General features: G+C 43.2%; 1 protein-coding gene across 1 annotated transcript in view; it reads left to right on the top strand.

Annotated features, from left to right (window-relative positions):
- The window catches only part of LOC138795669 (probable cation-transporting ATPase 13A4), a 204,539-nt gene that overhangs the window by 93,799 nt on the left and 97,101 nt on the right, over positions 1-13,639 (top strand). The gene's annotated exons all lie outside the window — the stretch shown is intronic.

Here is a 13,639-nt window from a genome sequence, read left to right as displayed (position 1 = left end):
AAGGACACAGCTGACCTAGAGCGGGTGCAGAGGAGGGCAACAAAGGTCATTAAGGGAATGGGTGGGTTACAGTACCAGGACAGGTTATCACGCTTGGGGTTATTTACGCTAGAAAAAAGACGTCTTAGGGGCGATCTGATCACAATGTACAAATATATGAATGGACAGTACAGAGATTTTTGTAGTGGTCTTTTTACTCCTAGGTCTGTAACAATGACAAGGGGGCATCCTCTACGTCTAGAGGAAAGAAGATTTCATCATCAGCATCGACGCGGGTTCTTTACTGTACGAGCGGTAAGACTGTGGAACTCTCTGCCACATGATGTTGTCATGGCTGATTCAGTAAATAAGTTCAAGGGAGGCCTGGATGCTTTTCTTGAAAAATATAATATTACAAGTTATGGGCATTAGATTTCTGGTGATACGTTGATCCGGGGATTGTTCTGGTTGCCATTGCAGTCGGGGGAGGGGGGAGGGGGGGGGAGTTTCTCCCTGTGGTGGGGCGTTTGTCTTCTGCCTCATAGGGGTTTTTCGCCTTCCTGGATCAACACAGTAGGATTTTCCTAGGTTGAACCTGATGGACTCTTGTCTTCTTTCAACCTTATTTACTATGTTACTATGTTACTATGTTACTATTAGCCACTACATATTCCTGGATGTAGTCCCTTATAAGCCCCTCAAATAGTTTCCCCACAATGGACGTTAAGCTTACGGGTCTATAGTTACCTGGGGAATTTCGAGAGCCCTTTTTGAAAATCGGCATTACATTTGCCTTACGCAGTCCCTCGGCACAATACCAGTAAGCAAAGAATCACTGAATATTTCATACAAGGGTAGAGAAATTACAGAACTGAGTTCCCTAAGAACTCTGGGGTGTAATCCATCAGGCCCTGGAGCTTTGATTACATTGAGTTTATTTAATTTATCTTGGACCATATCTATAGTAAACCAGTTCAGTACATTACATGTGTTATTACTATATGGGCACAGCTGGGAAGGCCTTATGGCACACTGTGGGCACTATATGAATAAAGCATGTACCACTATATAACTTGGGGAACTGAATGGTCAAATGTTGGCATACTTGTGTATACACGCCCTGTAGTGTGTGTATATTGGTGTATTCCTGTATAAACACGTCTTGTAGTACATAGCTATATACCTGTGTATTCATGTTCTGTAGTGTGTATATGGCTCTATTCCTGTATATACACCTCCAGGGTTCTTCTGAGACCCCCCTAATAATGACAAATAATAATAGAAATGTCACAGCCTCAGGTTGCTGCTCAGTGAGCTACCTTTTCCCCCCACTTTTTTGAAACAAATTGCTAGTTTGGCACGACCAGGTGGGTGTGGCTTGCAAAAGGGGTGTGACTTAGAAAAGGGATGCGGCATAATTATCGCCCAATTATCGTTACCGCCGCTACATGTACGATAAACCGCAAGAAAAAAGTAATGTGGAGACAGCATCTATCCGGTGAGAAAATATTTTTACTTTATTTTAAGCCATTGCATATAAAAATACCGACGTTTCGGCTCTGACACTCCTGAGCCTTTCTCTACTTGAGAAAGGCTCAGGAGTGTCAGAGCCGAAACGTTGGTATTTTTATATGAAATGGCTTAAAATAGAGTAAAAATATATTTTCACCGGATGGATGCTGTTTCCACACCACTTTTTGCTTGCTATTGAGTATCAGGTGTGGGCTTACCTGACGGAGACTGTGCATCCCTGGGAGGTTCTGCTGTTTCAACCTTGGATTTGCTTGTACAATAAACCGCAATATTGATTTAGGCCAATATCGCCCAGCCCTACTTCACAGTAAACAATCTGCTAAGTAAATGGCAACAAAGTGAAATCAGAGCGGCCTAGAGTTGCAGCATGTAGCGATACAGTGAGGCACCAGTCTGAACAGGAGGGCGGCAATGTACATAATTTAGGGGGTGCACGGTCAGCTAAGAGGAGTGTGCTGATCGATGCTCCAATAATATCAGCTGGAGCAGAGGATAACCTGAGGCTGTGGGAAAATGAGTATGCCTGATGATAAACAGATGATAATCTGTTGTACAGATGATTTTAACAAACTTTGTAATTGGGTTTATTAGCCGAAATTTTTATCATGACAAAGCAGTTTGAAGCTCTCCCGCCTGTCTTTATGGTTCCCTATGGAGAGGGGAGGGGTGGAGGGAGATGAGGCACCAAACAGGACAACAAAGAGTTAATTTTATCTCTGACCCCTGAATACTGGCTTTCTTACAGCTCCCACTGTGTAATCCTTTGTTCTCTGCTCTCTGCTGGTGACTAATCAGCCTCCACCCCTCTCCCCTCTTCATAGATTAGAAAGGGCTAGATTAGAAAGGGATTGACTGATATAAACTAGTACAGATTTCCTGATAATGAGCAGTGAATGAGAGGGGGGAGGGGGGGGGCTGGGGAAAGTCTTTTTGAAAGCAGATAATGGTATATTTCCCTAATTAACCTAATCACAAGGTTTCCTAAAATGGTCTGTACTATTGATTTCAACAGTGACGCAGTAAAAAAATTTAGCATCAGGTATTATAAAGCCAGTAATAGTAAACTATGTTTATATGTAAATTTTTATAAGATGGAGCCATGAGGATCCATATTCCCCCCGACATCATTCACAGGGACAAATCCAGTCCAACTCCTGGTGGCATTTTCTTACTTTTTTGCCATAAAAACTGTGTGGTATTACGTTTGTATTATTTTTGTTTTCTTTTTTTCTGCCTTTCTCTTTCCTTTTCATTCTTTCCTTCCCCCCCCCCCCCCCCCCCCCTTTTCCCTTTTTTTTTCTTTTTCTTTTCCTTACTTTCTCATATTTCCTCTTAACTCCCATGGTAGCATTCTTTAAAAAAATAAAATAAATTAATTAACTAATTAATTACATAAAATAAAACAAAAACGGTCATTCTTCCACTTTACTCCTCAAGGCATATCCCCCCATCTCTGAGCAGATCATTCCTCCTTTGGAGAATTAGTATTGTTTCATCCACTCTAAGGGGACATCTCAGACAGGTTTTATTAGTGGTGTTCCAATGTTGGAAAAGCCACCCACAAGGAGGGCCCTTTTTAGAACACTCCCCATGCCTGACATCCAACCACTATTTCTTAAACTGAATAACCCCAGGGTATAACCCATAATGTATCAGGGTATAACAACATTCTTTTAAATCATATTTTTAATAACTACTACCATATATCCATAAATAACCATATTTTACAGGCAACAACCTGGATATCAGTTTTCCAGGAGTGGTCTAAATGTCTCATGTTTCTGATTCCATCTCCCCTTATTATTCCCCCACTTTTAGATGCTCAGTAACAGGTGATCCATGGAGGCACAACCAACAACATTGATTATTTACCAGGCTCCATATATAACTTGTCTCAAACCATACTTCATACCTATGCCTACATATTCTTATCTATCCCCCCCCCCCAAAAAAAAAGAACAAAACAAAGAAAGAACAAAAAAAAAACTTAACCTCACTAATATAATCTTCTCTCCTCTCTCCACTCCTCTCTTCATCAATAGCTCCCAACTTCTGTCCTATTGACCACATCTTCTATGTTTTTCTGAACGATTGGATCTTGTTTCTTTTTCTAGCTCTTGTATACTTTATTGCTATTATATTATTTAATGCTTTTTTTCCAACTAGCAACCTCTGGAGTCCGGGGTTGGATCCATTAGGCCAAAATACAGTTCTGAGCCACAACCAGGGCTCTAGCGAGCATTGTCTTCATATGTGTGGCTGCAAATAGAGAAAAGAAAAAAACAATAGCAACAGCGCCTCGTGTCTTACCGAGATGACACTAGAATAGGGGGATTGGGTGATTCCACTCACCTTTGTGCCCCTTGGGCTGTAGGCATATCACCCCTCTGGGGTAGCTGTAAATCCGTGAGGATAGGGCAGTAGGCAGGTGGCTAGGATCCGGGACTGCAAAGCCAAAAATACCGTGGACAGGATACTCCCAACAACAGGGCCCGTGAGGTAACAGCAAAAACAAGAAAAAAATGGTACTAGATACAGTGCTGTCCCAAAAAGAATCCAGATGTGCACCATAAATTGTTACATGTATAATTTATTATCAAAGCATAGAGTTTATGCGTTTCAGGAGGTAAATAGGTCTCCCTTCATCAGAACAGTGCAATATGATATTGCATTGTTCTGATGAAGGGAGACCTATTTACCTATGCTCAGTGTCCCTTCAGTGCCTTGTGTCCCTCAGTGTCCCCCTGCCATCATCCTCTCCAGCAGCCACAGCCTGCACAGTTACGTGTATATTGGTAATTTGTATAGCTTGTGGGGGGCAATACAATACTTTAATAAAAATTTTCACCGGACTTCTCCTTTAACTGTCCAAAATCGCCTCAATCTTGTTCATGGAATAACATTCAATAATAACGTCCAATTTAGTCCAATTAACAGCAAGTCCTGAATATTCCCCAAACTCGTCCCCAAAGTTGCATCAGCTTCGAAATCAAAGTTTTTATATCGGAAAGAAAAACCAAATGATAATATTTATTTAGTGAGTAGGCTCTCAAGAAGTAGGTATTATATTATGAATTTGGGAGAAAATGTATTTTTATCTGTAATAATCAGACAGGTGATACAGAATAAAATTGGATATTCAATATGTAACTTGATATACACTCGAATAATTTCATGTAGGAAAAGAGATAATATATACCTAAAATAGAACAATATCTAATAACTCATAAAATCTACGTAATTATATACAATCTAAATTTATATCAGATTAAGACATAAAGCATGGATACATATAGAGCCAAAATCCGCTAACTGCGCTGGGCCCTTTGCACTGATAGCCAAAAACATAAAAAGCGCAGGTATAAGTATTCATATATATATAAATTGTATAAATATTCCAAATTCATATAGCCCATGTATTTTGCGGACAGTTCAATATTGTTGTTAATCACATGATTCTTCTGCAGTGCTTAGTATTTATGTACAAATCAATCTCTGTGATAGTCGGTAAATTTGTAAACCTTGTAAAATTTTGTTTGGTACAATCTTTGAATATATGATGTAGCGCTTAATGTTGGCGCTAGATGTGGACACAGATGTATTATAATAAAAGTGGTAGGTGATCCACCTCTCACCCGGCTTCTGGCAGCTTTCGGGTTTAGCAGAGAGTTAGGGTGGTATTACACGGGACAATGGGGGCCCGATAATAACTGTAAACGAGCAGTGATCTGCTAGATCGTCGCTCGTTTACTGGGCCTATTACACGGCCCGATAATCGTTTAACAAGGGCTGCAAGGACATTGTTACCGATTGCAGCCCTTGTTTAACTACATACATTACCTATCCACGCTCCAGGGCTGCTGCTGTGGTCCAAGCCAATCACAGGCTGGGACCACCGCGCCCTGTGATTGGCTCTGAGACTAGAGCAAGCGGAACCCGGGGAGAAGACCGCAGGAGCAGCCCTGGAACGTGGATAGGTAATGTATATCGTCAGTCGCCGGCCGCACACCGCTTTTATACATAGCGGTGCGCTGTCAGGACCCGACGAAAATAGGTCAGAACTTATATCACCGATCTTTGTATTTATTACATGGAGTGATAATCGGCCGAATCGGGCCGATTATCGTTCCATTTAATAGTATCCTTAGTGCCCGAGTGGGGAGCTCATCAGTGAGGCTGTGATGATGCCCTGATCTCGCTGTGTCCGCTAGGGGTCCGTGTTGTCTGTATACTCTGACTTGTGGGGAGTTCTGCTGGAGCTGTCAGAGCGTCCGCATGCTGGAGAGCACATGCTCATTCAAATTTTGTTGGAAGTTTGTACCGGTAAAGACAGGGCTATAGATGGAATAAAATGTATAACTGTGCGGAGGATGTTGTAGCGGTGGGACGGCCGTCTTTCTGCGGCCGGAACTCAGTGAATTCCGGACGCAGAAAGACCTGTCGCTTCACTGTGGGCTATGGTAAGCTCTGATGCGGGTGCGCGCTGATGATGATTTTTGATTGAGATGATCCGGCCAGAGACCAGCCGTTCCGTGACCCGGCCGGGGTCACGGAATGGCCGGTCTCATACGTAGTGTGAACATAGCCTAAGGCTGCGTTCACACTACGTATATTTCAGTCAGTATATGTATATTTCAGTCAGTATATTTCAGTCAGTATTGCAACCAAAACCAGGAGTGGATTAAAAACACAGAAAAGATCTGTTCACACTATGTAGAAATTGAGTGGATGGCTGCCATTCAATGGCAAATATTTGCTGTTATTTTAGAACAACGGCTGTTATATTGAAATAATGGCAGTTATTTACTGTTATATGGCGGCCATCCACTCAATTTCAACATTGTGTGAACAGATCCTTTCTGTGTTTTTAATCCACTGTCAGTTTTTTCCGGCACCGCACAGATCCCGGCCGGAGCGTATACGATGTGTGTACGCTCCGGCCGGGATCCAATTGCACACAAGGCATGTTCAACTCCGCAAAACTACGGCCGTAGTTCTGCGGCGAGAACTACGGCCGTAGTTTTATGTAGTGTGAACATAGCCTAACACATAATATAGCAACATCTAGTGGTCATCTTTCAGTACTACTTTAGCTGCAATAAGACCACAAAAAGTACAGACTTTTGTGAAGGGTGTAAATAATAGCAACACCCCTAGTGGGACACCACAACTGGCTCTGTTATCCTCTTTAGACACGTTTCAGGAGTCTGCGCGCTCCTTTCCTCAGTAAAATATGGATAACTGTATAGAAATGATGTTAGTTGGAATTTTATATATCTTTTCTGGGAGTCCACAAAACCCGTTCTGGATGTTTTTTGGGAAGTTTATTTACCGCCTCGTACAGCCCCTCCTCTCTTTTTTTCGTACCTTTATTCGATATTTTATGATATACTATACCCTGTAAGGCCGCCTTAAAGGCATACCAGACAGTTCTTGCACTTGCAGTACCTTTATTTATCTCAAATAAACCCCTTATTTCCCCTTCAAGATCTATCTTAATTAAGTTAAACCAAAATGCATTGATTCTTATGGATTAACTCATCCTACTTTCACTCTTATAGAGTTCAAGTATTAGAGGGACATGATCTGAGAGTCCTCTCCTTCCAAATTTTATCCTCTTCCCAAGTGACAAGCTATCGTCTGTACTTAGCGCTAAGTGTATACAAGACATCACCTTTATTAACACAGTAATACTGTTGACAATGCCCATTTACCTCTCCTAGTGGAAAAGGGGGGAGGGAAGTAAACAGCTGCCAGTACCATCTCTATACCTTCACACCTCATGTGGATTATAACAAATCTCCCTAGGTTGTCTATATGAGTATTAATTAGTTCCACCTTAAGGGATTTATGCACCAGAATACTAACGCCTCTAGGCTAGGTTCACACTCTGTATCTGTGCGGCTGTATTGCGGGCGGTAAATCATCGGCCAGATTTTTCCGGTTCATGCATACGCTGGAAAGTATACGATATACGGCTGCACAGTGCACACTATGTATGAATCTACGGCCCGATCGTAAATGGACCCGTAAAAAATGAACAAAACGATTGTTTGCGGCTGGAACTGTGCAAATTCACGGCCGTGGATTGACAGGTGGTCCGTACGGAGTACTTCAAAAATAGCCGGCAATGATGCCGAATGCCGATGCCTCTAGTAGTTAATATATTAAATTAATAAAACACATTTTCTTTGTAATAAAGTCCCTTTCGTTGTTCAATAATTTAATTCTAACGAATCCATCATTGTGCAATTAAATATACTGTTAAAATAAATATATATATAAATAAATGTATATTTATATATATATTTATTTTAACAGTATATTTAATTGCAAAATGATGGATTCGTTTAAATTTAACCCCTTCAAGACCAAGCCTATTTGCACCTAAAAGACCAGGCTCATTTTTCAAAATCTGACCTGTCTCACTTTCTGCGCTTATAGCTCAGTGATGCTTTAACGTATGCTAGCGATTCTGAGATTGTTTTTTCGTCACATATGGCACTTTATATTAGTGGCAAAATTTGGTCACTACTTTGTGTGTTTTTTGTGAAAAACATCAAAATATCATGAAAAATTGAAAAAAATTAGCATTTTATGAACTTTGAAATTCTCTGCTTCTAAAAAAAGAAAGTTGTATTACATAAATTAGTTACTAAGTCACATTACCAATATGTCCTCTTTATTCTGGCTTCATTTCATAAACATATTTTACTTTTTTAGGGTGTTACGGGGGTTAGCAAATTACCACATTTTCTTGAAAGTTTCCAAAACTGATTTTTTTAGGGACCAGTTCTTATTTTAAGTTGATTTAGGAGGTTTGTATACTGGAAACCCCCATAAGTGACCCCATTTTAGAAACTAGACACCTTAAAGAATTAATCTAGGGGTATAATGAGCATTTTAACCCTACAGGGGCTGGAGGAAAGTATTCACCATTAGGCTGTAAAAAAATGAAAAATTAAAATTTTCCAATAATATATACATTTAGATTAAAGTTTCTCATTTTCAAAAGGACCATGAGAGAAAAAGCACCCCAAAATTTGTAACACATGTTCTCTTGAGTACTACGGTAGCCCATATGTGGGCGTAAACCACTGCATGGGCACACAGCGGGGCTCAGAAGGGAAGGAGCACCAATTAGCTTTTCCATTGCAGATTTTGCTGAAGAAGTTTCCGAGCGCCAGGTGCATTTGCAGTGCCCCTGTAGTGTCAGCAGAGAGAAAAAAAACCATAAGTCACCCCATTTTGGAAAGTACACCCCTCAAAGAATTCATCTTGGGGTAGGATGAGCAATTTGACCCCACAGGTGTTAGAGGAAAGTATTCAAAATTAGATAGTAAAAATGAAAAACTCAAATTTTTTCCAATAATATGTTCCTTTAGTTTAACATTTTTCAATTTCACGAGGAACAAGAGAAAAAAAGTACCCCAAAATTTGTAACGCAGGTTCTCATGAGTACAACGGTACCTCATATGTGAGCATAAACCACTGCATGGGCACACAGCGGGGCTCAGAAGGGAAGGAGCGCCAATTAGCTTTTTCAATGCAGATTTTGCTGAAGAAGTTTCTGAGCGCCAGGTGTGTTTGCAGAGCCCCTGTAGTGCCAGCGGAGTAAAATCTCGCCATAAGTCACCCCATTTTGGAAAGTGCACCCCTCAAAGAATTCATTTTGGGGTGTGGTGAGCATTTTGACCCCACAGGTATTAGAGGAAAGTATTCAAAAGTAGACAGTAAAAATGAAAAACTCAAATTTTCCCAATAATATGTTCGTTTAGTTTGAAATTTCTCAATTTCACGAGGAACAAGAGAAAAAAAGTACCCCAAAATTTGTAACGCAGGTTCTCCTGAGTAAAAAGGTACCTCATATGTCGGTATAAACCACTGTATGGGCACACATCAGGGCTCAGAAGGGAAGGAGCGCCAATTAGCTTTTTCAATGCAGATTTTGCTGAAGAAGTTTCTGAGTGCCAGGTGGGTTTGCAGTGCCCCTGTAGTGCCAGCGGAGTAAAATCTCGCCATAAGTCACCCCATTTTGGAAAGTGCACCCCTCAAAGAATTCATCTTGGTGTGTGGTGAGCATTTTGACCCCACAGGTATTAGAGGAAAGTATTCAAAAGTAGACAGTAAAAATGAAAATCTCGAATTTTTCCAATAATATGTTCCTTTAGTTGGAAATTTCTCAATTTCACGAGGAACAGGAGAGAAAATTCACCCCAAAATCTGTAACGCAGGGTCTCCTGAGTAGAATGGTACCCCATATGTGGGCATAAACCACTGTATGGGCACACAGCCGGGCTCAGAAGGGAAGGAGCGCCAATTAGCATTTTCTCTGCAGATTTTTCTGAAGAAGTTTCTGAGCACCAGGTGCATTTGTAGTGCCCCTGTAGTGTCTACAGAATAGAATCCCCCCAAAAGTCACCCCATTTCGGAAAGTACACCCCTCAAAGAATTCATCTTGGGGTAGGATGAGCATTTTGGCCCCACAGGTATTAGAGGAAAGTATTCAAAATTGGCCAGTAAAAATGAAAAACTTGAATTTTTCCAATAATATGTTGGTTTAGTTTGAAATTTCTAAATTTCACAAGGAACAGGATAAAAAATGTACCCCAAAATCTGTAACGCAGGTTCTCCTGAGTACAACGGTACCCCATATGTGGGCATAAACCACTGTATGGGCACACAGCAGGGCTCAGAAGGGAAGGAGCGCCAATTTGCTGGAGCAAAACCGCAGCTAGTAACAGTTATTAGAATAGCGCAGTTACTAAAATACAATAAAAAAATTAGATTACAGGTAATGTGGGGTGGTTCCGGGTAATCTGGGGTGGTTCCGGGTAATCTAGAGGTGGTTACGGGCAGTCTGAGGTGGTTACGGGCAGTCTGAGGTGGTTACGGGCAGTCTGAGGTGGTTACGGGCAGTCTGGGGTGGTTACGGGCAGTCTCGGGTGGTTACGGGCAGTCTGGGGTGGTTACGGATAATCTGGGGTGGATACGGTCAACATGGGGTGGTCACAGGCAACCTGGTGTGGTTACAGGCAACCTGGTGTGGTTACAGGCAACCTGGTGTGGTTAGAGGCAACCTGGTGTGGTTAGAGGCAACCTGGGGTGGTTATGGGCAACGTGGGGTGAATACGAACAACCTGCTGTGGTTACAGACAATCTGGTATGGTTACAGGCAACCTGCTGTGGTTACGGACAATCTGGGGTGGTTACAGGCAACCTGCTGTGGTTACGGATAAACTGAAGTGCTAATAGGTAATCTGAGGTGGGTACCTGTAATCTGGCGTGGTTACGGGCAATCTGGAGGGGGTCACTGGCAATTTGGGGTGGTTAGAGGCAAGGTGCAGTGTTCAGAGGCAAGGTGCGGTGGTCAGATGCAAGGTGCGGTGGTCATAGGCGATGTGCGGTGGTCATAGGCGACGTGCGGTGGTCAGAGGCGAGGTGCGATGGTCATAGGCGAGGTGCGGTGGTCATAGGCGAGGTGCGGTGGTCATAGGCGACGTGCGGTGGTCATAGGCGACGTGCGGTGGTCATAGGCGACGTGCGGTGGTCAGAGGCAAGGTGCGATGGTTGCGTGCAATCTGGGGGGTTACATGTAATCTGGCATGATTACGGGCAATCTGGGGTGGTTATGCCCAACCTGCGGTGGTTACGGGCAACCTGGAGGGGTTACAGACAATCTAGAATTGTTACGGATAGAGTGAAGTGCTTATAGCTAATCTGGGGTGGTTACATGTAATTTGGGGTGGTTACAGGCAATCTGGGGTGATTACGGACAATCTGGAGGGGGTCACTGGCAATGTGTGGTGGTTACGGGCAACGTGCGGTGGTTACGGGCAACGTGCGGTGGTTATGGGCAACGTGCGGTGGTTACAGGTAATCTGGGGGGGTTACGTGCAATCTGACGTGATTACGGACAACCTGGGGTGGTCACGGGCAACGTGCGGTGGTTACGGGCAACCTGCGGTGGTTACGGGTAATCTGGGGGGGGGGGGGTTAGGTGTAATTTGGGAGTAAACTGTAATTATTACTATAATAAAAAGTGTGTGTTTTATTTTTTTGTATGTTTGTCACTTTTTGTACTTTATACATTCATTTTCACTGTATTACTATGATTACTGTGATATTTTCTATCGCAGTAATCATAGTTCAGTGACAGAGACCAAATTGGTCTCTGTCACTTTAAATTTTCAGAGCTTGGCTGGTTGTGGAGCGCATGCGCACTTCATAACCAGCCAGGACACCGAAGAGGAAGGAGCTCCGTGGATCCGGTGAGTATATGGGGAAGGGGGGGTGACTGGGGGACAGGGGTGACAGGGGGGGTGGGGGGCGACTTGGGGGGTGGGGGGACATCACTTTTTATCCCCTGTCACCAATCATTCATGGTGACAGGGGATAAAAAGTGCCTGGAGCACATGGCACAAGCGATCAGCGGTATATAGTATATACCGCTGATCGCTTGTACCAGGACCCCACAGGGGGGGTCCCGATGACTGCCCCATGCTCTCCGCTACCTCCGGTGGCGGAGAGCATGGGGCTTTCATTCATTTTTCTTTTTTGATCACTGTGAACAGACATTAGTCTGTTCACAGTGATCGCGGCAGCCATCATGGATCCGATGGCCGCCGCGGGAGGGGGGGGTTAGTGACTGGGGCACTAGGGGGCTGATCTGGGGTCTGATTTTTACTTATTTCATCTCCTCCCACCGTGGATTCACGGTGGGGGGAGATGAAATACAGCGGCGGCACCGGCCCATTTCGGCGGTCACTAAGGGGTTAATGGGGGTCAGCTGCGGGATCGCAGCTGATTCTCATTATCTCCGGTGCTGTACACAGATGAGAGCGGGATCGCTGTCCCTGCAGCGATCCCGTTCTCATCACAAAGCCCCGTCAAAGCCGGAACGTATATGTACATTCCTACTGCACGGGGCATGTGCAATAGGAACGTATATATACAGATGGCTGACGTGAAGGGGTTAATTATTGAACAATGAAAGGGACTTTATTACAACGAAAATGTGTTTTATTAATTCAATATATTAACCATGAGAGGCATCGGCATTACTGCAGAACATCGCAAACCTCGGTAATAGCAATTCATGTAAACGGTTTCCCTGCTTTCCCAGATGCATTCCAGAGGTGTTTGCATCACTTTCTTAAGATTTTATTAGTTATTTTTAGTTGAACCAGATTTCCAAGTAAAAGTAAATGTTTTGAGCCGCATGTCTATTTTTTCCCACGGCCGTAGTTTCAGCCGCACATTTCCAGCCGCATAAAAAATACAGCCGCACAAATACATAGTGTGAACATAGCCCTAGAGTAGGAAAAAAAAGGTGTAATGATAATGCATTTCCTGCAACAAAATAATTGCCCGCAGATAGCAACTAATTGATCTAAACACTGCAGCCCTCTTTATCCTATCAGATAACCCATGTATATTGCAAGAAATAATACTAAGACTATCATTATTCAAGAAAAACTTCCATAAAAGAGCACACACAGATAGAAGGCCAGAGGAAGAGAGGAGGAGCCAAACAACAAACAAACATTAAAAAAAACCTGAGTTCTATGCAGTCTGCCTCCTACCTAGCCATTTCCCCCACCACCACACCATTCTCTTAAACCAAGAATGAAATTATAAAGACACCGGGGAAATATTATGTCAAATCTTCTTCAACTCCATCCACCGGGATGTTTCAGCTGCATCATCAAAAAAGAATGTACTATCCGAATAAATAACCCTAAGCCGTTCCGGGAATAATAGGTGGATTATAATGAGGGCAATCTGGGCAATCACACAGTGGCGTAGCTACCATAGAGGCAGGGAAGGCGGTTGCTATGGGGCCCGTGGAGGGAGGGGGCCCAGGGAATATGTCTCCTGTGTCCTTTTGCTTAAGCAACGTGAAAAGAATGAGTCCAGCTCCCGGCCAGGTAAATATGATCTGAGCTTTATTTCCACCTTCCAACCGTGCACACACTGCGGCAACCCCCCCAAAAAGACTCCAACGCGTTTCAATTGCAAACCGCAATCTTAATCATGGCTGACCTCCAACTGAGAGGCTCACAGCTTATAGCCAAAGGTGCCAGGCGTGCATTGGGTCCAGCTCCTCCCCTCACTCACACCGGTG

Source organism: Dendropsophus ebraccatus, chromosome 6 (assembly GCF_027789765.1).
Source record: "Dendropsophus ebraccatus isolate aDenEbr1 chromosome 6, aDenEbr1.pat, whole genome shotgun sequence".
NCBI lineage: Eukaryota > Metazoa > Chordata > Amphibia > Anura > Hylidae > Dendropsophus > Dendropsophus ebraccatus.
This window is presented reverse-complemented; position numbering and strand designations above follow the sequence as displayed.